Source organism: Capra hircus, chromosome 6 (assembly GCF_001704415.2).
Source record: "Capra hircus breed San Clemente chromosome 6, ASM170441v1, whole genome shotgun sequence".
NCBI lineage: Eukaryota > Metazoa > Chordata > Mammalia > Artiodactyla > Bovidae > Capra > Capra hircus.
In genome coordinates, this window is record NC_030813.1 from 72,251,505 (window position 1) to 72,279,191 (window position 27,687).

At 43.3% G+C, this 27,687-nt stretch overlaps 1 protein-coding gene across 1 annotated transcript in view; it reads left to right on the top strand.

Annotated features, from left to right (window-relative positions):
- Positions 1-27,687, top strand: part of KIAA1211 (KIAA1211 ortholog) — a 293,290-nt gene that overhangs the window by 225,950 nt on the left and 39,653 nt on the right. The window contains exon 3 of the mRNA XM_018049481.1: positions 9,022-9,193. The gene's annotated coding sequence lies outside the window, so the exon portion shown is untranslated. The remainder of the gene's footprint in view (positions 1-9,021; positions 9,194-27,687) is intronic.

Genomic DNA, 27,687 nt, shown 5'->3' on the forward strand with positions numbered 1-27,687 from the left:
CTGTGGGGTAATCAAAAACTACAACAGCCCAGTTTGGGACAGCTAATGGACCAGGTGTTTCAGGTGTGAATCAACTCACCAGGCAAAGAACCACAACCAGCTGAGGTCCTTGCTGAGGGCAAAAGCAATGGGTAGTGGAAGAAGATAGCTATGATCAAACCAATATTGTAAACCAATCATCAATCAATTAAAAATAAATATTAAAAAGAAGATAGCTCTGAAGACCACATGACTTTGCAGAAACAACCCATACTAGTAATGGGTACTTCTTCCTTATTTTGTTATGAATATGTTTCTCTGTATAGTAAAAAAAATATGTTTTCCTATCTCATCATTGAACATAAGATGTTTTAATAATAACTTTGTATTTCAGTGGGGCTTCCCTGTTGGCTAAAACAGTAAAGAGTCTGCCTGCAATGCAGGAGACCCAGGTTCGATCCCTGGGTCAGGAAGATCCCCTGGAGAAGGGAATGGCAACCCACCCCAGTGTTCTTGCCTGGAGAATTCCATAGATGGAGGAGCTTAGCAGGCTGCAGTCCATGGGGCTGTGAAGAGTTAGACACAACTGAGCAGCGGACACTTTGACTTTTCACTTTATATCTCAGTATATAAGTTATCGGCAAAGTGTGAACATTGCCCAAGGACTTTGAACTTCTGCAGAATGGGTGTTTTCAGATGTACGTAGGATAGTTGTATCATGTCAGTGAAAGTATGACTTTGTTATTGGCTTTATTTGGAAATGAAGTGTGGTGTGAGTGTGCATGAGAGCCAAGTTGAGAGGGTGGAGTTGATGATCATTTTGTTGCTGTGTCAACTTGGCTAGGGTATACTCCCCAGTTATTTAATCAAGCATAAATGTTGTTTAATTAAACTGTTGCTGTGAAGATATTTTGTATGTAATTAAAGTCCATAATCAGTTGACTTTAAGCAAGGGAGATTATTCAGTATAATCTGGGTGGGCCTGATTCTATACATTGAAAGACCTTAAAAAGAGCTGAGGCTTCTCTGAGAAAAGAAATTCCACCTGTGAACCAGCAGCAGACTCGAGCCTGCCCTTCCTAAGGAGTTGCCCTGTGGGTTCAGATTTGCTTAGCCAGCCCCCACCTGGCATAAGCCAGTTTTTTGCAATAAATCTCTTAATGGATCTTACATGCACACACACACGTACACATGCACACAGTCATACATGCCTGTGTAAAAACACCTCCTGCTGGTTCTGTTTCTCTGTTGAACCCTGACTGATACAGCCTTAGATGTCCCGAAAACTTTCTTTACTCATTAGTGCTGCCAGCTGGGCCCCATGCACATCCTGCAGGTGCTGGGTGTTTAGTTAACATGTGTTGAATTGAAATGAATTTAAGGTGTTCAGCCCTTGGGTAGCGGTATCCTTTGCTGAGGTAGTTTGCTCCTGCACTAAATTGCAGAGCAAGGTAGCAGGCAGCTACCCTCACCAGTATTTCCCTCTCAGAGTTGGGTGTTGATTCACAGCACCCTCTGAAACTCAAGTGACAGAAATTGGCAGTGAAAAGAACCACCACCCACACATCTTCTAGTATGTGGGAGAAATGTGGCCAAACACTGAGGCTTCACATTAAAAATGATGTCTGCCTCTGTAACTGTTTCTCAGTATTATTTAGTTTCTCTTGTGAATTATTGTGAAATCTGTAAAAGGAGGTTCTGAGAGTCATGGGAAAAACTGGGAAAATTAAAAATTGGTTTTGAGAAACAAAGGACCCAAGAAGCAGCCAAGAAGTTACGTTTTCTTTGGTTGGTCCTTGCATCCATCTAATAAGTACAGTACAAACCTATTTCAGTATGTTTTCCTTAGTATGTACAGTGAGTTCTACTATCACGTGACATATGTGTTGCTAAAAATCAATGAGCTATACTGAATCACAAAGGGAGAACCAGGGACCCGTTGGAAAATGGGAGAGCAGCACAACACAAAAAAATATCCGTGCCATATTTAAAAGGATAGGCACTAATAAAAAAAAAAAGGTAGCACAGTTTTACACATGTTAAATGGTCATGAAATAGACCACTACTGTAATGTATATGGTATTCTACCTTGAAAACGACCTAGAGTTTTCTTGTGGATTGGAGTGTTGGAGGGCTGCACCTTGGAAGTTGCTGTGAGGCTGTGGAAGGGAGGCAGAAAGCCGCAACACCACGTGTGCATGGTTTATCTCAAAGCACAGGTGGCCATCTGGGGAACTGGTAGATGTTTGAGGTATGTGTGGGTGGAGGTTTTGTGTGTTCCTACACATCTCATTTCAGCAGAGTGCAAGCAATTTTCCAAGCACTCACTTGCCGCTGGTCATGGATGAGACAGCACGTGTCAGTCACATTGGAACAAATTTGCATTTTCAAAACAAGTGTGATTGTGAGACTGACTGTACTGCCTAAAGAGATCATCACCTCCTATCTGTACTTTCAAACTCCCAAAGGTTCTTTATCAGTTTGGTGCAAAATTCATTTATTAACACTAAGATGAATATAAATGTTTTCCAGAAACACTGCATTTGATTGTAAAGTACTGTCACACACACCCGTAGGGTTTTAACATGCCTCTATACAATCTGAGGAGCCTGGTAGGCTGCAGTCCATGGGGTCACTGGGAGTTGGACACAACTGAGTGACTTCACTTTCACTTTTCACTTTCATGCATTGGAGAAGGAAATGGCAACCCACTCCAGTGTTCTTGTCTGGAGAATCTCAGGGACGGGGGAGCCTAGTGGGCTGCTGTCTATGGGGTCGCACAATCAGACACGACTAAAGTGACTTAGCAGCAGCATACAGTCTGAAAACTTCTGATTTCTAAAGCACATCTGACTCTAATGGAGCAGTTGATCTGTATACCGAGTGTCTGTTTTGTGTCAGGCATTGTGTTTTGTGTCAGGCATTGTGTTAGGACACAGTACACAGCAATTGCCTGAATCCTGTAATTTTTCTAACTTAAAAGGAATCCTGCAGTGCTTCTCTTAATTCTGGAACATCAGAATACTTTAGAGAAGAAGCTATAATAGTTAAAAAAAAAAAAAAAAGACCACTAGAGCTACACTCTAGTAAACTCCTGTTTACTGAGCAGTGTGCTCTGGAATTTAGGGGAGAAATTTAGAGTGTATAAGAGTATGGGACCTAAAGAAACTACAAGACATTTGATAGAGAGAATGAAGACATTGTTTCCCAGTGCATTCAGAGGAGCGCCAGTCATGATGGATGTTCAGAAAGTCAAGTTTGGGCAGCACTGCATATTTGCTGCTCTTCTGGAGCACAATACTTAGTATCAGCATATTAAAAACCCTGAAAGGTCCCATAGTGAAGAAACAAGTTTAACTTTGTTTTACATGGATTCTCAAGTGGACTGGTCTTTGAATAAGAACTTGGTACTGACCCACAGAGCACAATCTGAGAAACTCCAGACTAAGACACAATGTTCTAAATGAACTAGGAGAGGAAACTCTGTTTCTCATTTGGAAGGGTGTTATATAAATCTAATGCAGAGAAATTGTATGCTTTTATTATTTTAGGTTTAGAAATGAAAATGTAAGAGTTGCATCCTCATGACAAATGGAAAAATGAATCAGATTTTCTTGACTTGCCCAGTGGTTTTTAATTTTTAGAGTCTTCTGTATAAACTAGTAATTATACTGATGTAGCCATCAAATGGTATGTAATTATATCCATGAAATAATAGATAGTGAGCACTTTTTTGAATGAAAAAAAAATCCCCTCAAGTAATTATTAAATGATGAGAGTAAATTAATTCAATTCAGTACTTAAAGAATGAAAATTATTGTGATCCCTGAAGCAGTGTATATGCAGATATAGGTTCTTTCATGTGAAAAATTATGGCAGAAAAATGCTGAAATATTAAGAAAATGTGATACCCACTGGTTTTTCTCCTATAAACTCAGTCTTACCATTTTAAGATGGTAATATCCACAGAGGCTGGTAAGCAGATGTTTCATAGCTAGCAAGACATGGGATCAGGATTCAGGCCAACTATATGCAGTCTCATCTCTGGGGCCCACACACTTAACCCCTAACTAGAGCCGCAGTCAGTAAGAAAAAACAAATTTAGTAGAAATGATACTTATTTCTTCTCCTTTCTCTCCTTTCCCCACTGCCCTAACCACCCAACAAGGGTAAATTTCTGTGGTAAAGCTATAAAATGCCATCCTAAATATTCTAATGTTAGAGAATATTTTGCTATGTCCTACTCCTTCTGTATGACTGTCGTATTTTGGGAGTATTTCATAGTAGCATTGCAGAAGTTGTCTGTTTTGCCACATTGTGAAAACTGCTTTGATTTTTTAGGCCCATCTGTACAAAATATTCACAATAACAATTGGCATTATTTGTCAAGAAAAGAGCTGCTAGTGATGACCACTCACTTCATCCAATTAATTCTGTGGTGGAGACAGACTGTTGATACAGCTGCCAAATCATAACTTGATCATAAAAAAGTTTAATGAAGGATATGTACAGACGTATGCTCAGGTTTTCATGAAGGTTGTTGTGGTATAGAATTGCAAATGCTTCATAAAATGTAGGTACTTGCCTTTTTGATATGGAAGATCTTAGACCTGAACATTGAGAATAAAACTGGGGAGTCAAGTAAATAAGAGTATAACTCCTTACCTGATTTATAAAATTTTATTCCCTATTAAGATTGCTTTTTCATACTGTTCACACCTAGACAGCGTATTAAAAGCAGAGGCATTACTTTGCTGACAAAGTCCATATAGTCAAAACTGTGGTTTTTCTAGTAGTTTCATGTATGGATGTGAGAGTTGGACTATAAAGAAGGCTGAGTGCCGAAGAATTGATGCTTTTGGTTTTTTTGTTGTTGTTGTTTTTGTTTTTGAATTGATGCTTTTGAACCATGGTGTTAGAGAAGACTCTTGAGAGTTCCTTAGCCTGCAAGGAGATCAAATCAGTCAATCCTAAAGGAAATCAGTCCTGAATATTCATTGGAAGGACTGATGGTGAAACTGAAGCTCCAATACTTTGGCCACCTGATGCAAAGAGCCAACTCATTAGAAAAGACCCTGATGCTGGGAAAGATTGAAGGCAGGAGGAGAAGGGGATGACAGAGGATGAGATGGTTGGATGGCATCACCAACTCAACGGACATGAGTTTGAGCAAGCTCCAGGAGATGGTGAAGGACAGGGAAGCCTGGCATGCTGCAGTCCATGGGGTTGCAAAGAGTCAGATACCACTGAGTGACTGAACAACAACATTAAGGTTGCTTGGTCATAGTCTGCTGTCTGAATACTGGGTGGGCCTAACTGCTAGTTGCAATTACTAAGTTTTCTTTCTAAAGTTAATCTTGGAAAATTAGTTAACTGCCGCAGTCAATAATAAGATAATCATAAAAGTAAACTTTTGGATTTTATTTAAAATGTAAAGATATTTCCAACAGGAACATTAATTAATTGTGGAAATGGAGATGGGGGAAATTTTGTTTAATAATTGAGATGTCACTAAACACTAAGACTTTGAAGCAGACTTCTAATGAGAGCTTCTGTATTATGATTCCTCCTCGGAAGAAAGATTGGTGTTCCTAGGATTTAGAGTCTATTTTTTTTTTTTTTTTTTCGCGGTAAGAGGAATGGTTATTGGTTGCAGAGTTCAGGTGGGTTTTACTGTTCCTTTACCTTTCTGGTAGTAAGGAAGGCATTGATGAAATAGCCTTTGCTGAGTAATTCAGGAGAAGGGTGCTATCTGACATCTGGACTTTGATATGTCTTTCACGATGATGTGTGTGGACTCATGCCAAGTGATTACCCATATAACATGCAGCACGAAGTGCTAGGCTGATTGGTTTACAAACAGTCCTTAAATAGCCAGCTCTGTAGAACAAGTCACCCGAAGGGGGCCTTTCTGTGTTTGCATGAAGGCCACCAAGTTTTCTGAGCTAAGGCTGCCATAGCCTGGTGTCCTCTCCCAGACTGTTCGCTTTCTGTCCTCCCCATCAATATGAACAATGCAGCCAATATTTTATATGGTGGCTGCCACCATTCAAGACACTGAGGCATTACCAAAGCCCTCATCAGCCTTCTTGCCTGACCATGTAGGCCAAGTCACCCATCAATTAAATAACCATTCAAGAAACTGTCATTTAATTTGCCTTTAATTATAGATAACTCCCTTGGTTCCAGCTCAATTGAACCCCATCAAATCCACCTTAACTTCGGAGCAAGGGATGACTTTTTTCCTATCAGTAAATTCTAAAAATCTTAAATTCTCTACTTAGCTTAAAAGCTTTATTTGTGGACCCAGGCTGGGGGTAATAATGTCATCATAACTGATATTTTTAGAACTCTACTATGGTCTTTTAGAAATGGCAACCTACTCCAGTATTCTTGCCTAGAGAATCCCAGGGATGGGGGAGCCTGGTGGGCTGCCGTCTCCGGGGTCGCATAGAGTCGGACACGACTGAAGTGACTTAGCAGCATGGTCTTTTAGAATATTTCCAATTAGAAAACTTGAGGTTAGGTATTTCTACAGTGGGAAGAGAAGCAATTGATATAAAAGGAGAATTTTACCTCGCAAATAAATGAAATATAGCATAAATTGCTGTTTGACCATTTACTAATGCAGTCGACCTAGAAATTAGATGTGATGTCAGTTACATATTTTGAACCGTGGACAGTCATGGAGAAAGTACTGTACTCATTTATTTCATCAGGCAGTGCCAAAGACCAGTTATATAGTAATGTAATAATACTTGTGGCACCTTACAGAATGTTATTAGCTTAAATTTTTAAATTGACTCATTTTATATAGAGTCAATTCTTTTTAAAAAAAAAAAAGTTTATTTTTGGCTTCCTTGGGTCCTAATTGTGGCACACGGGATCTTTTGTTGGGTCTCAAGTTTCTCTCCAGTTGCAGTATATGGTCTTAGTTGTCCAGCGGCATGTGGGATCTCAGTTCCCTAACAAGGGATCCCCCCCAGAATCCCCTGCATTGGAAGGTGGATTCTTAACCACCGAGGAAAACACATGAAGTCACTTCTTCTAACACTTACCTAATGTTCTGTGATGGTCTTCAAAATCTACTGATTATAATTTTTTAAATTAGCCATTGGAGACTTTACTGATGGAAACCAAAAGTAGGTTTGTGAAAATCTCTGACCTATATGCCTGAATAAATAATCACTGAAAACATTTTGAAATTAAACCCTCCCATTTTTTTTTGTTTTTACCATTTGTAAATAATGTTATCTCAGTTATATTGCACATTTCCTTGTCTTTTAAACAGTTTAACTCTTTTTGAGGACTACATGCCTAACAGTGCTTTATTTACTATGTTATCAATCTCCTTTCCTTTTAAGGGGGATACAATATGTTATTTCAGGGATCGATGAAGTTTGAAGGTGTGTTTGCAACTATACTAAGGATCCCAGACTGTTATCTTTTTGTAATTGGTAATTATTCTTTATGCTTCCTCACTTTCTCTCACCACTGCTTAGGGCAAAGTAGTTTAAACCACTTCTTCCTCACATCAGATTTTCTGTGAGCTCTTAGTAAGGCCAGAACTGCAGATCACGAGAGGAAATGAGATGACCATCTTGAACATCATTAGCCTTGTTTTGGGACACAGATCTCTGGACAGCAGAGGTCTGGGGACTTGACACCCAGATGAGGGCTCAGTCCTGTGTGCATTGTGCAGGTACTTTTCCATACGTAGAACGTTCATCTCTCCTTTCCCCTCAAAGCTCCTGACTCCAGCTTTCAAGATATGTTTCCCATGACACAGACAAGTAATTTCGTCTCTCTGGGCTCAGGTTTCTCATCCAGAAAACAGAGATGTTTGCAGTATCTACTTCCCAGGTAGTTTTGAGGATAACTGAGGTAATATCTGTTAAGTCCTTACAGCAGTCATACGTGTGTCAAATACGTGCACGCTCATTCAGTCATGTCCGACTCTTTGCGACCCCATGGACTATAGCCCACCAGACTCCTCTGTTCATGGAATTCTCCAGGCAAGAATACTGGAGTGGTTGCCACTTCTCTAGGGGATCTTCCCAACCCAGAGATCGAACCTGCATCTCCTGTGTCTCCCGCATTGCAGGCTGATTCTTTACCTGCTGAGCCAGCAGTCATACACAGAGAGGGCTAAATAATTTAAAAAAAAAAGAAAAAGATTGGCCTCTGGATAAATGACTCTTTAAGCTTTTGAAAGGAAAGATCTGAGAGGAAGCTTCTGCTAGTAGAGGTTGATTTACACTTTCTCTTCTGGGGTGTAGGAGTGGAGAAATTTAGAGGAATTTGTATATGAAGGAGCAGAACTGAAAGGTATTACCTAAAATATCTGTAGAAAGTGCTGGCAGTAAGACTGGGTCCTGACTGGATCTAATAATATATGGAAAGATGTTCATAACAGCTCCTCTGGGGCTCTTCATAGTATGTCTTAAAAGGAGACAAGAGGAATAAACTGCAAATATATGGGGATGGAGGGAATTGGGGGCAAAGCTTATGCCAAGAGTTAGCAGTTATCTTCTATTACCTAATAAAGGCTGAAAGAGAGTGATTCTCAGGGAAGATTGTGTGTGTGTGTGTGTGTGTGTGTGTGTGTGTGTGTGTGTATAAATATATATATATATCAAGTTATATGTGTATCTATCTTATCTATCTATATATAAAACCTTTTAACCACCTGTCTAACTTAGGTGTTTTTCTCAGCATCTCCCACGGAAAGGGGCCCCAGCCATCTGCTTTGTTAAAGAAAGCAGCCACTGGCGTCATGTAGCACACAGGGGATGCCCTGCTGGCCAGCAAGAAGCTTGGAAGCCCTTGGTGGTGCCCGTGGGGCAGAAGACCCTGCCCAGGGGCGCGTTGCCCCGGCAGCTGTGTGGCCCCGCTGCCTGAGGACCGTGCTGGCGCCGGGCCAGGTGGCTGTTGGCTCCGTCGGCCGCCCTTTGCCCCGGCTCGCAGCCCCGGTCATAATTCGCTCTAGGCTCAGAGGTGCAGCCTTGTCCAGCTGCAGCGTGTTTATCTTGTAATCCACAGACAAGAAGAAAGGAGGCAAATTCCAGCCTTTTAAGAAGTTGTTCGGCAAAAGGAAAAAGAAAGGCACGTCGGTATCCCAGGAGGCGTCTGCGGGGCGCAAGTGTTGCTCTCCCCAAAGTGTCAGCAATGGAGCCTTCTCTTCCGACGAGGAGACCCTGGAGAGCAGTCTGAGGTAATCACTCACACTTTTTACCCCCAGACCCGCAGAGTTCCAGGGTGGGGAGTGGAGTCCCAAGGGAGGCAGGGCCACCTCGCCCGGGTTCCACCTCTGGGAAGGTGGAGGAGTGGGGTGCATGGGGGGCTTGCTCTACGCAGACGCCTCGGGGAGCTGGCACTTGGGTCTCACTTGCCAGGAGAGCACCAGAGTCTAAGGCTCCTTCTTGCTGCCCTTGCCCTGAGGAAAGTGGCAGCTCACTGCCTTAGCTCAACAAGCTTTCTTGGATTGAAGGAGACTGTGTCCCCTGTCCCACTGCCTGGCAAACAGAAAGGTTTCACACCCATGTTGAGTACACAGACTGCTGGGGCACAGGATGTCACCCTCATACCCCTGGCCATCTCTTGCAACTTCCAGAACCTGCCTCCCATGAGCTTTCAGTTTCTGCTCCTTGTTCTCTCTCCACCTGTCTCCCCTCTTCTCTGCTCTCCTCCATCCCTTCTCCCTCTCCTCCTCCTCTCTCTCCCCCTGTCTCTGCTCTCTCCTCCTCCTCTCTCCCTCCCCATCTCTACTCTCTGCTCTCTCTCCCCCTGTCTCTGCTCTCTCCTCCTCCTCTCTCCCTCCCCATCTCTACTCTCTCCTCTCTCTCCCTCCCCATCTCTACTCTCTCCTCTCTCTCCCTCCCCATCTCTACTCTCTCCTCTCTCTCCCTCCCCATCTCTACTCTCTGCTCTCTCTCCCCCTGTCTCTGCTCTCTCCTCTCTCTCCCTCCCCATCTCTACTCTCTCCTCTCTCTCCCCCTGTCTCTGCTCTCTCCTCCTCCTCTCTCTCCCCCTGTCTCTGCTCTCTCCTCCTCCTCTCTCTCCCCCTGTCTCTGCTCTCTCCTCCTCCTCTCTCTCTCCCCATCTCTACTCTCTCCTCCTCTCTCTCTCCCCATCTCTACTCTCTCCTCTCTCTCCCTCCCCATCTCTACTCTCTGCTCTCTCTCCCCCTGTCTCTGCTCTCTCCTCTCTCTCCCTCCCCATCTCTACTCTCTCCTCTCTCTCCCCCTGTCTCTGCTCTCTTCTCTCTCCCTCCCCATCTCTACTCTCTGCTCTCTCTCCCCCTGTCTCTGCTCTCTCCTCCTCCTCTCTCTCCCCCTGTCTCTTCTCTCTCCTCCTCCTCTCTCTCCCCCTGTCTCTGCTCTCTCCTCTCTCTCCCTCCCCATCTCTACTCTCTCCTCTCTCTCCCCCTGTCTCTGCTCTCTTCTCTCTCCCTCCCTATCTCTACTCTCTGCTCTCTCTCCCCCTGTCTCTGCTCTCTCCTCCTCCTCTCTCCCTCCCCATCTCTACTCTCTCCTCTCTCTCCCTCCCCATCTCTACTCTCTCCTCTCTCTCCCCCGTCTCTGCTCTCTCCTCCTTCTCTCTCCCTTTCTCCTCCTCTTAGAGCACAGACACTATGTCTGGCTGTGACAGTGTCAAGAACCTAGACAAGCAGGGTCAGGCAGTACTTTCTCACCGGAGTGCTGGGAATTGAAGTCAGAGTCAGAGATGCTTAAGCTCTGCTCCTGACAGCTCTGAGGTCAGCTCCTCTGAGAAGCCCTTTCCCACTACCAGTTCTGGTTTGTTTGCCCTTGACAGCATTCCTCCAGCATCGGGAGCCTGGCTCCAGCAAAGAGCTTGTCGCCTTCTCTGGATGTTATTGATGGGCTTGTCTGTCTCTCTCACTCACCTGTCAGTTCTGTGAAGTCAGGGACTTGGTTTTATTCAGCCTCATCTTGGGCTCTCAGAAAGTGTTTCCTGTGAATGCTTGGCAATGCATAAGTACGTGTTGATGGCATAGATGATGTAATCTGTGATATTCTTATTGTGTTTCAAGGACAAAAACAAAAACATCCTCAGTGGTCTATCTGTGGGTATAGTGTTGTCAACTGCAGTTGAGCCCAGATTACAGAATCCTCAAGCAAGCCATCCACATAAGCTTTACAGTGCCCACAACATCTGTTAGTTCCGAGTAACGCCAACTCCTTTTCTCCACAGGCCCCTTATTTGTTTGCCATTGTCTTTAGTAAGGAAACTACTGACCAAAGGAAACGATCTCACTGAAAGAGAACACAGCTATCGCCAAACTAAACCCAATTGTTGGAATGTCAGTACTGATGTAGAATTGAGTATTGTTCAGCATGAATCAGTTTTGATTTTACTTCAGTTTCTTCCTTTGCAAAGAAAGACTGTGAAACTTTTTGCTTCACACATCAGAATGAGGTACAGATGCTAAAATATGACCGACTAGCGGTTTAATGCAAAATCTGAGCTCAGGTCTGGAAAGTTCTCCTATAGAAGGACTGTCCTATGAAAGCACAACTTATCCTTTTTATAGCTCTGTCAAGTCTCTGATTTCTTGTTGAACTAAATTAGACTCAGAAGACCCTAGACTCTGGTTCTCATCCCACTTAATTGGTATTCCAATTACCCTTTAGGTTTTTCCTTAAGGTTTAAAGTTTTACAAAGCCTTGGGGAAATCTACATTGAAGCTAACAGCTGCATTTCCATTAAATATATGTAATGTTACCTGTTCTTATTAATAAATCTATATTTATGAAACATATGCTGTATTTTAATTGTTTAACACATTTGTATAATACAGGAAGCTAGAAGGATAAACTTGGGCCAGTGAGTTTTAAAATGGCTCATTAAATATCTTTAAAATTTAAAAAATAGGAAAATAGAAGTTCCTTAAAATATATGTGTTCCTGTTTTCATCTCAGAAATTATTTTTTAATTATTAAATTATTTATATATTTATTGCTGCTTTGGATCGTCATTGCTGCAGGCAGGCTTTTTCTAGCTGTGGCCAGCAGGGGCTGCTCTTTGTTGCGGTGCCCAGGTTTCTCATTGAGGTGACTTATCTTGCTGCAAAGCACAAGCTGTAGGTGCTCGGGCTTCAGTAGGTGTAGGCGCTTGGGCTTAGTTGCTCCAGGGCATGTAGAATCTTCCCAGACCAGGGACTGACCTCACCCCTGTGTTGGGAGGCATATTCTTATCCATTGTACTACCAGGGAAGTCCCAGAAATTTCCAATTGAAAAATAATTCCACCCATGAAGTAAATATTACATGCATCATTTACAGTATAGCTGAACTTCTGATTATCTGCCCTATTTACAGAAGGAGAAGATGAAAATGCTGCTTCTAACAATTCTTATTTTCAGTTCACTGCTCAATTAACAGATACGTTGTGTAGGATTCAAAAAGTATATATATACGTAGTGTATTTTATTTGTTAATCTCCAAAACGGGCAGCTAGTACTAAAATACAAAGCTCAAAATTCTGTGAATGTGATCTCAGGTGGAGGCTCCAAGGAGGCAGACTTCAGCCCAGTGTGAAGGAGAACTTCATAATTACTAGAGCTGTTTAAAAATGGAGAGGCTGGGTGTATGCCAGGGGGATTGGAACTGATGAAGGGCAATTTCTGCACCGGGTAGGAATTTAAAGGAGCTGAACTTTAACATGCTGTCAAACTCCAAGAATCTGTAATTCTAGAAATGTCTCCATGGCCAAAAATAGCTCATTATTGATCTGTTCCTTCTGCCTGAAATTTCTCATTTCCTTTGGCTCTTAAAGCATTCTGTTCTTTCTCTAGGTTAGAAGCCTTTATTTCTCCTAGGCTGCTACTTTTAAATTATACATGCCAGTGGGAAAAGCAAAACAGTAAAACATGATCAGTTTTTAACAGTTTAATATGACTTCCTTTATTAACTAAAGACAGCTAATACGGTGTTTCCCAAAGTGTGCTAAATAGATTTTAAATTTCAAAAGAGGGAGAGAGTCATTTTGACAAACGGCTCTGGGAAATCCTGGACCGAAACGAATTAAACAGAATTCTTTACATAGGTAAAGAATTTTTACCTATGTAAAAAGCTTTTACCAGGAGCTTTTACTCGGAGCTTTTACTATGCCATTGGGCCCTGGGAATTTCCAAGAAGAGAGCTGTCGTTTGCAGCATTTCCAAGATTCCTTTAACCACAATTTTTTCCCCCTCAGAGAATATCCATTGGTGCATATTAAAGTTACCACGTGTTACACTTAATACAAATGTGTTTTATGTAGGTGAATTCATGTAATATTTACCATGACTCTCTGAGATTGACATTATTCCTCCCATTTCAAAGATGAGAAAACTAGAGCTAGAGAATGACTTGCTGGTAAGTCACTGAGGCACTGTGCAGAGAGTAGTGAGTGCATGCGGAACCATCCATTGCTCTGCCGGTCACTGGTAAGTCACTGAGGCACCGTGCAAACAGTAGTGAGTGCACGCGGAACCGTCCATTGCTCTGCCTCTGTCCTGCTGCAGCTGTGCTAGGAGCTAGTCACGTGGCCCCAGGTTGTCCTGCTGGCCCTGGGTCACTAAGCTCGGGTATCCTTTGGCCCTCGGCTGCCTGACGGAGGTTCTGCTGCTTACGGGGACAGCACTTGTCCTACTTCCAGTTTCTGCTTAACACGTGGCATTGACTATATCACACACAGCTACAGCACTTTACAGTAAGTGCCAGCTGTAAGCATGTTAAGAGCTGAAGGGGCTCCCTGGAGGGTGAGCTCACCCTGGGGCTGGAGCAGGACAGGAATGGGCTCAGGCCTTGAGCTGTCATCTCCCAACAAGTGATAGGACTTGAAGTGGCTGAGAGACAAGGCATGGATGTTTCCAGTCAGAAATGGTATAAGCAGAGGCTTCCACTTGAGAACGAATGTGGCAAATAGGAGGAAACTTTCTAGCTCATTCTGTGAGGCCACTGTTACCTTAATACCAAAACCAGGCAAAGACATCGCAGAAAAAGAAAATTACAGACCAGTATCTCTAAGGAATCAAGACATAAAAATCCAAAACAAAATACTAGCAAACTGAACCTTAACAACATATAGAAAGGATAATACGGCATGACTTAATGGAATTTAAGCCAGAAATACAAAGTTAGTTTTAGGTCCAAATCAATCAATATAATACACTATATTAAAATAAAGGACACAAACCACAACATCTCAGCTGATGGAGCTGAAAGTAACAAAATCCAATACCCTTACACGATAAAAAAATACTCAAAATTGGGAGTGGAAAGGAATTTCTTCAACTTAATAAAGGACAGTGATGAAAATCCATAGCCCTGGGATTTCTTTGGAGGGAATGATGCTGAAGCTGAAACTCCAGTACTTTGCCCACCTCATGGGAAGAGTTGACTCATTGGAAAAGACTCTGATGCTGGGAGGGATTGGAGGCAGGAGGAGAAGGGGACAACAGAGGATGAGATGGCTGGATGGCATCACTGACTCAATGAACCTGAGTCCGAGTGAACTCTGGGAGCTGGTGATGGACAGGGAGGCCTGGCGTGCTGCGATTCATGGGGTCGCAAAGAGTCAGACACGACTGAGTGACTGAACTGAACTGACTGAACTGAACTGAATATTTTGCTTAATGGTGAAAAAATGTGTTTCCCTTGAGATCAGGAAAAAGACAAGAATGGCTTTTTAACACTGTACTTATTGTAGGTTATAACTAGGACAGGTAGGCAAGAAATAGAAGCTTTAATTTTGGAAAGGAAGAAATAAAGCTATCTATCTGTAGCTGCCATGATCTTATATATAGAAAATCCCAAGGAATCCACAAGAAAACCGTTCAGCTAATAAAGTTGAGCAAGATTGCAGAATACAAAATTCAGGTTTTCTAAATGTCCATTGACAGAGGAATAGACACAGAAGATGTGGTGCAGATATACAGTGGAATATTACTCAGCCATTCAAAAGAATGAGATAATGCAATTTGCAACCTCTCTCTGTTTGGACCTAGAGAGTATCATTCTGAGTGAAGTAAGTTAGATAGAGAAGGGAAAATATCATATGACATCCCTGATATGTGGGATCTAAAAAATGATACAAATGAACTTACTTACAAAACAGAAAGAGATTCACAGACTTAGAAAACAAATTTATGGTTGTGGGGGTGGGGTTGGAGGGGGCTTGGGGGAAGGGATAGTTGGGTAGTTTGGGAAGGGCATGTACACACTGCTATATTTAAAATGGATAACCAACAAAGACCTAGGTATAGCACATGGAACTCTGCTCGGTGTTGCGTGCCAGCCTGGATGGGAGGGAGTATAGAGGGAGAATGTATACGTGAATGGCTGAGTCCCTTCACTGTTCACCTGAAACTACCATAACATTGGCAATTGGCTAAACCCCAATACAAAATAAAACATTTAAAGTTTGGGGAAAAGAAGAAAAAAGATTAGGGTGTTATATTTCAGTGTGCCCACTACTCCTAAGAAAAATGTCCAGGCTTCCCAAAGCCCTCCTGTTAGTCCCTCTGACTGGCCCTCCAACCAGCCACCGGGGCTCGTCTTCCCTGCATTGGACCCCAGGACTGGGGTACCCAGGATGTGGCTTGAACCCCTCACTGCCTAGGCAGGATCTCTGCCCAGATAGTCTCCATTTCCTTCTGAGTCCTCTTCCTGGGGCACAGGTTCTGACCTGATCACTTCACATCCATTAGGAAGACTGTAGTAAAAAAGACAGAGAATAGTAAGCTTTGATAAGGATGTGAGAAAATGGAACCCTCCTACTTGCTGATAATGTAAAATGACGCAGCCACTTTGGAAAGCACTTGGACAGCTCCTCCAAACTGTTAAACACAGACTTACCATATGACTCCAACTCAGCTGGTTTTGCACATGGTGATTCTTTTGTCTGGAAGACCCCACCCCTCACCTCTACCTCCTTCCTCATCTAATTCCTCTTCATTCTGCAGTTTTCTGCACAAATGCATCTTCCTCCAGGGAGCAAGCTTTCTCTGACCCCCTGAGCCTAGATCAGCACCCCCCACCCTTGTTCTCACAACTTTCTTTACTTTTCCATAAAAGTAGGCCTGCACACCTTACCTTTCATCCGATTTCGAGCCTCTAGCACTGTGCCTAGCACTTATCAGGCATTCAGTAATTATTCATTGAATGAATGAATACATGAATCCTCCCCTTTTTACCATACTGACTCTTCCCACTCACTGTACCAGTCAGTATTCTTGTAATTCATCCTTCGGTTTCCCACCATGGTGAAGAGGATCTCTGTCCCTTTGACCTGCTGGAAAAGGAAAATTATACGGTTGGTGTAGTGAGACAGCATGTCACCAATGAAATTACAGTGAAGCTCAGGCTCTCTGATTACCGTGTGTGCTTCGGTTCCTTGGCCTTACTGCTTTTCAACAGATGAAGTCAGAAAAGACTATTTTACTTGATCATTTATCCTCTATCCATGAGAACCTGGGATGTGCTAAAATTGAACAGAGAGTAGAGAAGAGGTGCAAAAAGCATTAAATGCATGAAAATTAGGACGAAGCAGGAGAACTCATAGGCCTGGGCTGAATAAGTCTAGGAGAAAGAAGGTTGATGATCAGTTTCAGTAATTATTAGAGATACAAAATGTGGAAGGGCAGTAGATTGGAAGCCAGGATCCTCTTGTGAATCCAGGTGTTTTCAGAGCTGTGTGACCTTAACCAAGCCAGCCTCTTGATCTGTTAAATGGATAGGCTGTCTTCCGGGATAATTATGAGGATAAAAAAATGCATGTGGGGGCTTCCCGTGTGGCTCAGTGGTAAAGAATGTGCCTGCCAATGCAGGAGACATGGGTTTGATCCCTGGTCTGGGAAGAACACACTTGCCGCTGAGCAATGAAGCCTGTGAGCTGCAGCTACTGAGCCCGTGCACAGCAATTGCTGAAGCCCATGTGCCTAGACCCTGTGCTCCACAACAGGAGAAGCCACTGCAGTGAGAAGCCTGAGCACCACAACAAAGAGTAGCCCTTGCTCACTGCAACTAGAGAAAAGCCCAAGCAGCAATGAAGACTCAGCACAGCTGAAAATAAATCAATCAAATAAAATTATTGTAAAAATGCATGGGACCTGACACTATTTGCTATAAAAAAGTACTTTCCAAATGCAGGGTAATATTACTACTGAGATGAAGAGGATGTTGATAACTAGTTTTCTATTTCCAAAGCATAGACCAAGACTAAACTGACTCCCACGGTGGCTAGAGAGGTTTATGAAAAGACCTTACTCCAGGTGGGGCACCTGAAGAGTAGAACAGGTAGCGTGGAAGGCTGAGGAGTCCCTGCAGAATGTTAGAGGCAGGCTGGATGGTTGATCGTCCTACATAGACTGGGGACTGAGCCTAGAGGCTGGGGTAGATAGTCCTTTGACTTCCAGTTCTCAGTGTCTGTGTTTTAAGACTCCAAACTTTCTTCCTCTTCCTTGATTTTTTTTTATGACGTACCCTGTTGCTCCTGTAATTATTGGTGATTCGGTACCCTTTAGCCTATTGAGAACTGTGTATTTTCATAGAATGTCAGAGTCCAGGATGAGTCTCCAAGATGTCACACAAAATGTAATCTGACTTCAGTCTCTTCCAGCAACTCTAGTTTGTTTGATGATGATAGTTAATTGCTCTTCAGCATTTCATTTAAATGAGACTCACGGCTCTGTTTAGGAAGAAAAGTGCTGATCAATTACAATTGCCCCTGTTGTCATGGAAACAAGCTGCAATTGGACTATAATTATATTTCCTTATTCCTGAAGTGAATCCCTAATCATTGCCATGGTAATTACCCAATATCTATGGTCCCAAATTACATGATGCTTGTCCAAAAAAGACAAAGGAGAAGGAGTAGGAGGGCTGGCCTGAGACATGTGTTAACTGTGCAGCTGCAGAGAGCCTTCTCCTTTTTTGGGTGGGGAGAATTTCCCTCTGTAGGCTCTTACTCCAAGGTTAGATGATGTCAGTAAGTCTTAGATGTGCCCAGAGTTTAGAGTAGTGGCTAGAAGACTGTATCAGGCATTATGAGTTAACAGAAAACACATCTGCTGGTATCTTTCTGCAATGGTAATGAAGTATATTATCTGATTCCTGATAGTCTAGACAACTTTCCATGTTCCAAGGCCCATTGATGCAGCAACCTAGCAACATAATCAAGATCCAGTCTGATTGCTTTTCTTCTCTGGCATTTTCAGGGAGTATGGCTATCCCCAGGCTTGTTTCCTCATGGCTCCAATATGGCTGCCTCTGTTCCAGCTATCACATGCAGATGACACAAACCAGGAACAAAAAAAGAGATCATCCCTGTCTTGTGTCACATTTTATTCACAAGGAGACTTTTCCCCCAAACACCTCCACCAGCAAACTTTCTCTCCCTTTTCATTGTTCCTTTCACGCCAGACCCCGCTGGAAGCGGTAGTTCCAGACAACACAGCTTAAAATGGAGATGGCTCTGCTTGAGTGCTCCCTGTGCTGCTTAGCACTCACTGCCCAGTGGGTGAGGGATGCAGTGGTATGTCTAAGGGATGACTGTTTTATTTTCCTTCTCACCTCCTATCTCTCCTGTCCCTTTCTAGGGCCTAAGCCACAGGCCCATCACGCACCCTCTATCTGATCTGTGCCACTTCTGCAGTTAGGCATGGGCATAGGGCACTGGAGCTAGGTGTGGACATCCACGAGCATGGGGTGTGGCATCCTTTGCTCTCAAGTCACAGCATGGGCCACCAAGAAGAAAGTCAGCCTCTTGGAGGACAAGTGGAATCTGAACACCAGAGAGCTAGCTGTTCAAATGACTGGTCTGTGTGGATGGGCTGAATGGGAGATGAGAATCAAAAGGGGATCCCAAAGCATAGTGTGGTGGCTGGTTTGGGTCATTCAGCTATTAGCTTCTGGTTCTCCTTCTCCACAGGCCCCAAGTTTCCTTTCAGGGAATCAGTTTTGCTGTGTGCCCTTCTGACAGAACTTGGTGCCTGCTTCCTAGGACAGAAGCCAAAAGGCCTGGATCTTCTAATTGCCCTCCTGCTGAAGCCTGGCCTGAACATGTGATCCAGCCTGGCCAATCAGCCTTTGTCTCCTAGGGCTTTGACTGGGCAGGTGGATCCAGGAAGTAAAGACGCAACCAGGAGAACAGGCTGTAACTGGGCTCTTCGAGCGCTGTGTGACAGCTGCTGTGGTTCCTGATGCCTTGACCTCTAGAGCTCTCTTCACCCCTTTCTCCAGGCTTTCACTCTAACTTTCGTTGTCCTTTGAGCCCTCACTGTTCATCTAGTAGCTTTTCTTTTCTTTTCCTAATTAATTTATTTATTATCATTATTATTTTAATTTCTGGCTGCACTAGGTCTTCGTTCCTGCGGGCAGAGGCTATTCTCTCTTGTGGAGCATGGGCTCTAGAACTCTGAACTTTGGACAATGAGTTTAAAAATGGCTCTTTAAATATTTTTAAAATTGAAAAAATAGGAAAATAGAAGTTGTTTAAAATATATATTCCCCCTTTCATCTCAGAAATTTCTTGTTAAAATTATTTATGTATCTATGGCTGCACCCTCATGGCTGCGCACAGGCTTTCTCTAGTTATGGCAGGCGGGGGCTACTCTTCATTTGGTTCATGGGCTTCTCATCGCAGTGACTTCTCTTGTTGCATAGTACAGGCTCTAGGCACTAAGGCTTTGGTAGTTGTGGCACTTGGGCTTAGTTGCCCCCATGGCATATAGAATCTTCCCCATCCAGGGATCAAACCCATGTCCCCTGAATTGGCAGGTGGGATCCTAACCATTGGACCACGAGGGAAATCCTAGCAGCTTTTCTCTTGGTTGAGTGAGACAAAGTTGGTTTCTCTTACTTGCAGCTAAGAACTGTAAACTGACACAGAATGAAACCTGGAAAACTTGGTGAGAGAGAGATGGGAAACAAAGCCAGATGCAGTTTGCTGGTTTGAGTTGAGAAGGAGGCCTAGAAGGAACCTTTGAAAATGCTGATCATCCTAACTTGCCCACTTTTTGCCTTCTCAGGACTTTCACTCCCTCAGTGACCTCTCCATTGAAAACCCATCTGACGAACTCCGGTACACTGTTAATCCTTTACTCATCCACTGAAAACAACTCACAGCTTTTATTTTGTAAAGTGCTATGGGAGAAACTGGGCTTCCACTTCCTTGGTATGGGCTTCCCTGGTGGGTCAGATGGTAAAGAGTCCGCCTGCAGTGCAGGAGACCCAGGTTTGATCCCTGGGTCAGGAAGATCCCCTGGAGAAGGGAATGGCTACCCACTCCAGTATTCTTGCCTGGAGAATTCCATGGATAGAGGGCTATAGTCCATGGGGTCACAAAGATTCTGACACGACTAAGCGGCTAACACTTTCACACTTTCATGGGAGAAACAAAGATAACAGTTATGATCCCTGCCCTCATGCAATGCCCAAGTGCTCTAGTGAAAATATAATGATGCATTTTACAATGTGAAAGCACTTTTGTTTTCCTTCTCATTTAAGGCATGATTTTAGTAATCATAACATAAACATATATGTAACGAGAAGTGCATGCATAGGACTTTCTGAGGGAGAAAAGATCCCCTTCTTCCAGCAAAACAGGCAAGGCTGTGTGGGATTGATAAGGTGTCAGTTGGACTTTGAAGGATAAGTAGGACCTGCACTGAGAGATTGGCACTGGGCAGTCAGTCATGGGGAGGAAGAGCCCATGCAGCAATGGAGCCAAGAGAGGGTATTTGGGGGACTGAATGGTTGGCTTTGCGTTTCTGGATGTTTGAAGTGGGGTAACACTTGATAATAATAGGTAATATTTATATAAACACATCACTCCAAGGTTTTTACCAATGGAGGCTCAGTTAATCCTAAATAAGCTCCACGTGCTGTGCTTTGTCTCTCAGTCATGTCTGACTCTTTGTGAACTCATGGACTGTAGCCCTCCAGACTCCTCTGTCCATGGAATTCTCCAGGCAAGAATACTGGAGTGGGTAGCCTTTCCCTTCTCCAGAGGATCTTCCCAACCCAGGGATTGAACCTAGGTCTCCTGCATTGCAGGCAGATTCTTTACCATCTAAACCACCAGGGAAGCCCTAGGCTGCATGAGGTAGGTCGTGTTATCATCCTCATTTACAGATAAGGAAACCGATGACCCTGGAGGTTTAGTGACATGCCCAAGGCCACACAGCTGTAAGTGGCAGAACCAGGTTTCTTAGAGAGGCACACTGGCTTCAGTCTGAGTACTAAATCCCTGCATTGCAGGGCCTCTGCTTCAGAAATCCAGAGTGCTTTAGGGTCCCTAAATGCAATCATGAAGAGCCTTAAGTGCCAGGCAGCCATTGCAGCTTCATCTGGTAGAATTTGGCAAAAAAGGAACCACTAGAGGTTTCTGAGCTGGCAAATTAACTGCTTAAAGATGAATGTCAGGTTTGAGAGGAAGTGGAATTGGAGGAGACTTCAGCTGGAGATCATTTACAGATGTCAGTCGTATTACAGGAAATAAGCAGAGGATCTGCTAAGGGCACTTGAAGGGCTAGTGAACATTATTGTCACTGTCCCTCCTGGTTTCAGTTCTTTTTAAAAAAGAAATGTATTTGGCTGCGATGCATCTTAGTTGCAGCACATAGGATCTTTGATGTTTCTTGCAGCATTTGGGTTCTTGTAATTGTAGCACGTGGAATCTAGTTCCCTGACCAGAGTCAAATCCAGACCCCCTGTGTTGGGAGCATGGAGTTCTAGCCACTGGACCACCAGGGAAGTCCTTCAGTTCTGTCTTGATAAAGCCTCTCTGTTTACCTTTGGGGCCTCAGCTTCTTTGTCCAAAAGGACAAATCATGCCTTGGTGATCACAGAGTCAGCAGAGACTGCTGGCTGGCAAGAACTGCTGCCGCCCTGGGTTCGCAGCTCTCTCTCCTGGTGCTGGTTTCCATTAGGGACCCACTGGAGATGGGGCACGGAGCTCTCCAGGACTCCAGGCACAGCCGTGGAGGACTGTGGCAAGCAGAATCCAGTGCAGGTTTAAATGGGTCCCGGAGCTCAGGATTTGCAGTCTTACTCATTGATTTCAATATTGTTTTTGAAGGATTTCTACCTGTGAAAGGGCAGATAATGTTACTCATTAAGGCCTTTGGTACAATAACTTGCCCCTAACCTGGATCTGACTTCACTTACAAAGTATTATGGCACAGAACCTAAGGGATGATAGTAACAAAGAAATAGGAAAGATTGGAATTTTGTGGGAAACGCCTAAGTTTGCTTTCGTTTGTATCAAATTTGTAGAGACAATGGGCTAGCCAAGTGGTAGGGTCCACTGTAGTATTAGTCCAAGTAGTAAGCTTCCCTGGTGGCTCAGTGGTAAAGAATCCGCCTGCCAGTGCGAGAAACGCCAGTTCAATCCCTGGGTCAAGAAGATCCCCCTGGAGAAGGAAATGACAACCCACTCCAGTATTCTTGCCTGGGAAGTCCCAGGGACAGAGGAGCCTGGTGGGCTACAGTCCATAGGGTTGCAAGAGTCTGACACAACTTAGCGACTAAACAGCAACAGTGGGGTCCACTAGTGTAGCTGGAGACAGGTGGGTAGAAGAGAGTGTAGTATTGGAGTTAGTTATTATAAGTGATTATTGGGACTTCCCTGGTATTTCAGTGTATGAAAATTTGCCTTGCAATGCAGGGGACATGAGTTTGATGCCCAGTTGGAGAGCTAAGATCCCACATGCCAACAACTAAGCCTGCACGCCGCAACTACTGAAATCCTCATGTGCTGCAACTGGAGAGTCTGTTTGCTGGAAAGAACCTGCATGATTCAGCTAACCTGACAAAGCCAAATAGATGAATAAATAGTGTTTTAAAAAACTGATCGTTAAGGCCCAAAGAGTAGTCCCAGGCCATTCTACTGTCTCTGCCTTTGGAAGGATAACCAAAGGAGTCAGTAAGACGTTGAGGGGAAAGATGAACAGTGGTCTCCATGAGCTGATTAGAAGCTTCTGATAGATGTTTGGAATCCCAGTCTCTCTGCGAATAACAGTATTATCAATGACAACAACAACAAAAAAAAAACCAGAACAGAAATCTAGAGATGAAATTTGCAAGCCCCTTCTTTTTCTATAAGGCCCCAGGAACTTCTCTGCTCTTTGGACCTCTGAGTCCAAAGGGACCATTTTTGTGGCATCTGTATAAGTCACGGCTCAGTGATTCTTCTCTAAGCTTATGAAAACGGTTCCTCAGGGCCCAGTGTTGTTCTCAATTTCCCAAGTGGGCCTCTCTTCCTGTCTTTCTAGAGTTTGCTTTTCCCCCATGCGCTTTACATTTGACTTCAGATCTTGCTTAAATTAAGATGACTGTTAAATGACTGTATTGATAATCTTTCAGTTAGAAGTTAAAAATCTGGGGAGTTTTAGACATCTTTATACATCTCACAGTTGATTAAGAGAATTCTAGGTATTCTAAGCATCACAAGAGAAGATTGCCACAGCAGGTCCCATTTCTTCCATTTGAACAGATACTCTGAGGGTAAGTTGCAGCACAGAGGCACAGAGACTCCTCGCCTCTTGGCTCACTCTTAATAAACAGAAGGGGGAGAACTGGCCTACTTTGCAATCAGTCCTGAAAGATCTGTAAATGTCAAGAATAAAGAAGTCCAGATGAACTTGGCTAAGGTGCAATTTGTGGTAAATTGCCCCTCCACCTCCTAATCACGTAATTCATAGTTCCCAGCTGGTTAAGGACAAAGATCCCACCAAGCTCTTTGTTCATTAGAACATAGTTTCAAGCTGAGATCTCTGCACGTGGGCTATTCAGTTTCCAGTCCAGCCCTGTCTCAAAATCTGGAACTTTGGACAACATTCTTACCCACTCTTTGTGTCAGCTTCCTCTTCAGAGAAAAGAAAATAATCTGCATTGTAGAGTTGTTTGGAGACAAAATTGGTAACCATGATTACCAAAGAGCTAAAGTTACACAAATTGCCAAGGATGTAATGTTAAACTCACGTTATGTAAAGCGAATTATCTAGAAGAGAGTGTTCGTTAATGTTACTAATAAATCAGTGACCTCTGCCGTTCTCCTCTGCCGTTTTTTCTCGGGGCTTTGAAAAAGGCATAAAAACAGATATGAGAGAAAGGTACGAATGTTTTTCTTCACTTTGAAGAGTAGGTATTGTCTTCCTGCCTGTGTTCTGGGAGGCTGGATACCCGCACTGGAGGACTCAGGGCATTGCCAAGTGACTCTTTCCTTTTATGTCACAGCTGCTTCTGTGTTTATCCTCAAGTTAAATTTTTGGAATTTTCATACTAAAGGGCAAAATAAACTAATTTGTGTAACAGAAAAAGTAAAGTAATTCTCATAACAGCAGTGGCCATATCAAAAAATAGATTCTGACATGTGTAGAAACTTAATAAATATTAAAAAAAAATAGTTCTTTCACTTTTGGCTGTGATGAAGTAGCTTATAACAAATCAGTCCTCTCACCAAGAACAACTGAAAATACGCATAACATATTCTAACAGGGATGTCTGTTTGAAGGTGTCAGATTGCTGCTGGGGCACCAGACTTGGGCAGTGAGAGCCTGGAGAGAAGGGAGATCCACTGAGTTGAGCCATACTTTCTGCATATTGCTTCTTCCCAGTGGGCATTAGTTGACTCTTGAGTACAGGCCAAGAGACCAAAAATGTTCAGGGTGGCCACCAAGAGGAGGAGAAGGCAGAAGAGCTGGAAGCAAACTCATGGGGCTGGAACACAAAAATTAGAGTTTGAGACTGCCAGGACAGCCAGGACTTGAGGGACTAAATTCCCCAAGAGGAGAGAAGCCCAGAATGAAATCTAAATCGAAGTAACAGTTTTCCTTTTGAGGCATTTGTTGGTAAAGCTGCACAAGAATGAAGGCTGAAAAACAGCAGAATTTTTGGCAATCTTTGGTGCTGGAAAGACAAAAATTGTAGCTTGAGATTGTTGCCAAAACTCAGCTTCTGTTCACTGGTGCCACATAGAAACATGGAGACAGAGTTTTGGGTGATGTAGAAAAGAGCTTTTATTGCTTTGCCAAGCAGAGGGGGCCACAGTGGGCTAATGCCCTTAAGACTGTTTAACCACCCTGGAGCGGGTAGTGAGGAGTTTTATAGTGTTCAAGGAGCAGGGCATGATCAGTTCTTGGACAATTCTGGGATTGGTTGGCATCAAGGTGGAGTTTCAAGCTTCATCAGCCTTCTGGTTTCAACCAGTGTAGGGTCTGTGTTCTTGTGGTCAGCAGTTTTCATCTGGAGGGGGTCTGCTTCCCATAAAAAACAGCTTAGGAATGTGTGTCAGACCTTTATCTGTATCTTTCAAGGAACTGTAAGTTCGATGATTCTGCTATGTGGCAGAATTTTAGTCTAAATTGTTATCAGTTTCCTAGTCCAACAGCTGTTCTTTGTTTCTACGTCTTCACACATCCCAGTCGTTAACTCTTTTTTAATATAATTTTACTCAATTTTTTCTTTCTTTGTAAAATAATTTTTATTATTTATTTTTATTTTTGGCTGCAGTGGGTCTTTGTTGATTTGCGGAGCCTTCCTTTAATTGCAGTGAGCGGGGGCTGCTCTTCGTTGAGGTGCGTGGGCTTCTCGCTGCCCTGGCTTCTCCGCTGCTGTGCACAGGCTCTAGGCGTGGGCTTCAGTAGTCGCAGCACGTGGCCTCAGTGGTTGCCACTTGCGGGTGCTGAAGTTTGGGCTTAGTAGTTGTGATCCAAGGGCTTAGTTGCTCTGTGATGTGTGGAATCTTCCTGGACCAGGGATCGAAACTTTGTCTCCTGCATTGGCAAGTGGATTCTTGTCCACTGTGCCACCAGGAAAAGTCTCCAGTCATTAACTCTTGAATCAGCATTTTACTTCAAAAGACAAGGACACGGGTTTGTACACAATTTCAAGACTCACCAACCTACCAAGGAGAAGGACTTTTAGGAAATAACCCATGTGGTTTTTTTTTAATTAATTTATTTTAATTGAAGGATAATTACTTTACAATATTGTGGTGGTTTTTGCCATACATCAGCATGAATCAGCCATGTGTGTACATGTGTTCCCCTATCCTGAACCCCCCTCCCATCTCCCTTCCCACCCCCTCCCTCTGGGTTGTCCCAGAGCACCGGCTGGCTTTGAGTGCCCTGCTTCATGCATTGAACTTACACTGGTCATCTATTTTACATATAATAACCCACGTTTTTATTTGAGACTCCAGGAGGCCTATATGCTAGAAGCAAGGACAAAGCAGAGATAGCCTGAGCCTTACAAAGGTTGCTAATCACTGTGATCATCCTGATTGGATTGATGTGATCTACTCCTTTACTGCTTGCTAGAGGAACCAGCAAATCCTCTCTAGAAGGAGAGGACCCAGCCATTTACAATTTTTCATGCAAATATGTTGAATTCAATAAAAAACTACCAGGCATTTAAGAAACAGACTATGAGGAAAACAAGATAATAGAAATAGACCCAAGCCAAAAAATAAAAATAAATATTTTTTCTTAAAAAGGGACTTTTTTGGTGGTCCAGTGGTTAGGACACTGCTTCTACCTCAGAGGGCCCAGGTTTGATTCCTGGTCTGGTAACTAAGATCTTGCATGCTGTGCAGCAAAAAAAAAAAAAAAAAAAAAAGACCCAAAGGGACTAAAATATTGCTTTTTCAGACAGAGCTTTTCAAATAATTGTAATTACTATATTCAATAAAATAGTTGACAAGATGGATAATTTCATGAGACAACTGGAATCTATTAAAAAAAGAATCAAATGGAAATTCTAGGTCTGGAAAATGCTACTGATAGTAAGAACTCAGTAGGTAGTTTTAACAGCAGACTGGACACCACTAAAGAGAACATTAATGAGCTGAAAGTTAGGTCAGTAGAAAAATCCAGACTGAATCATATTGATTAAAAAGAATGATGAATACAGAAAAGACCATGAAAGATGTGACTTATATTGTAAAGGTCTAACATTGCAGGATCAGAGGAGGAATGGGGAAAAATGGGGCAGAAGCAGTATTTGAGGAAACAATGGCTGAGAATTGCCCCACACTGATGAAAGACATCAAGCCATGGGTTTGAGGAGTATTATGTACCCTGAGCTAGATAAAGCAGAAGAAATTCACACCTAGCCACGACAGACAATAACTGGGAAAACCAAAGACAAAGGAAAATCTTAAAATCAGTTGTAAGAGACAGATTGCCTATCTTTTCAAAGAAACAGTAATATAACAGAAATTCTATAGCTAAATCACTTCAGTCATATCTGACTCCTTGCTACCCAATGGACCATAGCACACCAGCTTCTCTGTCCACGGGGATTCTCCAGGCAAGGACACTGGAGTGGGTTGCCATGCCCTCCTCCAAGGGGTCTTCCCAATCCAGGGATCAAACCCACGTCTCTTATGTCTCCTGCATTGGCAGGTGGGTTCTTTACCACTGGCGCCATCTGAGAATCCTAGCGAACATCATAATTTATGGAAAAATATTGAACGCTTTTTTGGTCAGTTTGGGAACGTGACAAAGTCTACCATCACCGCTTCTGTTTAAGTTCCTGAGAAGATCCTAGCTAATTGCAGTATGGAAGGAAGGAAGGGAGAGGGAGATTGAAAAATGAACAAATAGGGTCTTCCCTGGTGGCTCAGATGGTAAAGCGTCTGCCTGCAATGCGGGAGACGTGGGTTCAATCCGTGGGTCGGGAAGATCTCCTGGAGAAGG